Raw genomic sequence first — 2500 nt, 5'->3', positions numbered from 1 at the left:
AACCCAGCCTGGCCAAAAGATGCACCAACCAGCTGTAGTGGTTCTATTTTATGAGACAGAGACTGTGTGTGTGTGTGTGTGTGTGTGTGTGTGTGTGTGTTCATGCTTGGGTGCCTGAGATGCTTCCAAAAGTCAGTATTTAGTGGCTAAACAAACCTGTATACGTGGCTATTTTCTGTTTGTGTGTGTAATGGTGTGTGTGTGTAATGCTGTGTGTCTGTGTGTGTGTGTGTAATGAGAGACAGTTGTTTCAATTTGCACAGTGCCTATTTACATTTGTATTTCCTGTAATGAACTACCCAGAATGCAGGAGTGTGTTAGCGCAGTGAGCGCTAACAGAGAGCGCTAACAGGTGGCGATTACAGAGCGCTTATTAAATCCATATTCACGTCTCAGGTTGGCTTTTGTGTGTGTGACTGTGTGTGTGTGTGTGACTGTGTGTGTGACTGTGTGTGTGTGAAGCCAAGAAGCCTTTTGAGGTGCTTATTTTTCTCTTTTTCTTTCCACATCTTTCCCGAGTTCCCTCTTTCTCTCTCTCTCTCTCTCTCTCTCTCTTTCTCTCTCTCTCTCTCTCTGTCTCTCTCCTCTCTCTCTGTCTGTCTCTCTCTCTCTCTCTGTCTCTCTCTCTCTCTCTCTCTGTCTCTCTCTCTCTCTCTCTGTCTGTCTCTCTCTCTCTCTCTCTCTCAATTCTATTCAATAAGCTTTATTGACATGAATGTTTTTTAACACTATTGTCAAAGCATGTTACACACACATATCACTGAATAATGGTTGTATACATATACAGTTTAACCATATATATGCACATATACATACACACATACATACACATACACATGCACACACTGTACATACACATAGACACACATAAACACACACACACACACACACACACACACACACACACACACACACACACACACACACACACATACAAATTATTCTTACTGGCTCTCTCTCTCTCTCTCTCTCTCTCTGTTTATCATTCTGTCTGTCTCGTTTCTCACCCTCTCCCCTCCTCTCCCGGTCGACCTCTGACCTTCCGTCTCCATATTTAATTGGAGCATCCCACATGGTTGACCCATAGACCTGCACTCACACACACACACACACACACACACACACATCCCACATGGTTGACCCATAGACCTGCGAAGGCCAACTTCCTGCGTGTGTAAACTGTGTACGCGGCAGATCAAACATGGCTTCCTGCTGAGAGAGAGACACACACACACACACACACACACACACACACACACACACACACAGCTCTGCAATATGAACAGAGAGGCCAGGTCAGGTGACCTCAGAAGGATAGGCTCTAGCCAGAGCGGATATGGACACACACACACACACACACACAGCAGTCAGGCCTAAGACACACACACAATCACAGTCACACACACACACACACACTGCCGTCAGGCCTGAGACACACTGCAGACAGGCTCACAACAGGCCCAGATACGGCTCACATCAGGCTCAGATACGGCTCACATCAGGCCTCAGATACGGCTCACATCAGGCTCACATCAGGCTCAGATACGGCTCACATCAGGCCCAGATACGGCTCACATCAGGCCCAGATACGGCTCACATCAGGCTCACATGCGGCTCACATCAGGCTCAGATACGGCTCACATCAGGCTCAGATACGGCTCACATCAGGCTCAGATACGGCTCACATCAGGCCCAGATACGGCTCACATCAGGCTCACATGCGGCTCACATGCGGCTCACATCAGGCTCACATCAGTCCCAGATCAGGCTCACATCTGTCCCAGATACGGCTCACACCAGGCTCAGATACGGCTCACATCAGGCCTCAGATACGGCTCACATCAGGCTCAGATACGGCTCACATCAGGCTCAGATACGGCTCACATCAGGCTCAGATACGGCTCACATGCGGCTCACATCAGGCTCACATGCGGCTCACATCAGGCCCAGATACGGCTCACATCAGGCCCAGATCAGGCTCACATCAGGCTCAGATACGGCTCAGACAGGAGATACACACGCAAACGCACTCAAAGGGATACACATACACACACACACAAACACACACACAAATGCATACTGTAACAGGTTGCAGGGTGGGCAGTGCAGTAACTGAGGAATCAGGTCACAACTGGCAGTAAAAAGAGGGTTTTTAATAAAGTTTGTCACTCAAAACAGGTACAACTCAGGGGTTTCCATAAACTCAGGCAAAGGATCCTTCAACACAACTTAAAAGTCCAAAACACAAAATGTTCTTGATCCCTCTTCTTGCAGGGTTTTCCTAATAAACATAAACTTAAACTACTTTCCTTGTAGTCGGTTGCCAGTGGGTCTGTCCAGGCGGTTTCCGGCTTGGGGCTATCCTTCCCCCTTCCGGTTGTGGCCTAGTAAGCGCTTCACTAAGCGCTTCCATGCACGCTCCCAACGCACATCAGGTGCGCTCTGCTCTCTCTGGCTCTCCCCCACACAACAGGCACCACCTGCCTTATCTGCTCCTGCA

General features: G+C 48.7%; 1 long non-coding RNA gene and 1 pseudogene across 2 annotated transcripts in view; both read left to right on the top strand.

Annotated features, from left to right (window-relative positions):
- Positions 1–2500, top strand: part of LOC308382535 (SLIT-ROBO Rho GTPase-activating protein 2-like) — a 24757-nt pseudogene that overhangs the window by 12833 nt on the left and 9424 nt on the right. The gene's annotated exons all lie outside the window — the stretch shown is intronic.
- The window catches only part of LOC308382536, a 5925-nt gene that overhangs the window by 362 nt on the left and 3063 nt on the right, over positions 1–2500 (top strand). The gene's annotated exons all lie outside the window — the stretch shown is intronic.

The sequence above is a fragment of the Sprattus sprattus genome (assembly GCF_963457725.1).
Source record: "Sprattus sprattus genome assembly, contig: scaffold_140, whole genome shotgun sequence".
In the NCBI taxonomy this organism is placed as follows: Eukaryota; Metazoa; Chordata; class Actinopteri; order Clupeiformes; family Clupeidae; genus Sprattus; species Sprattus sprattus.
The sequence above is the reverse complement of the archived record's forward strand: the minus strand, read 5'-3'. Positions and strand labels throughout refer to the sequence as shown.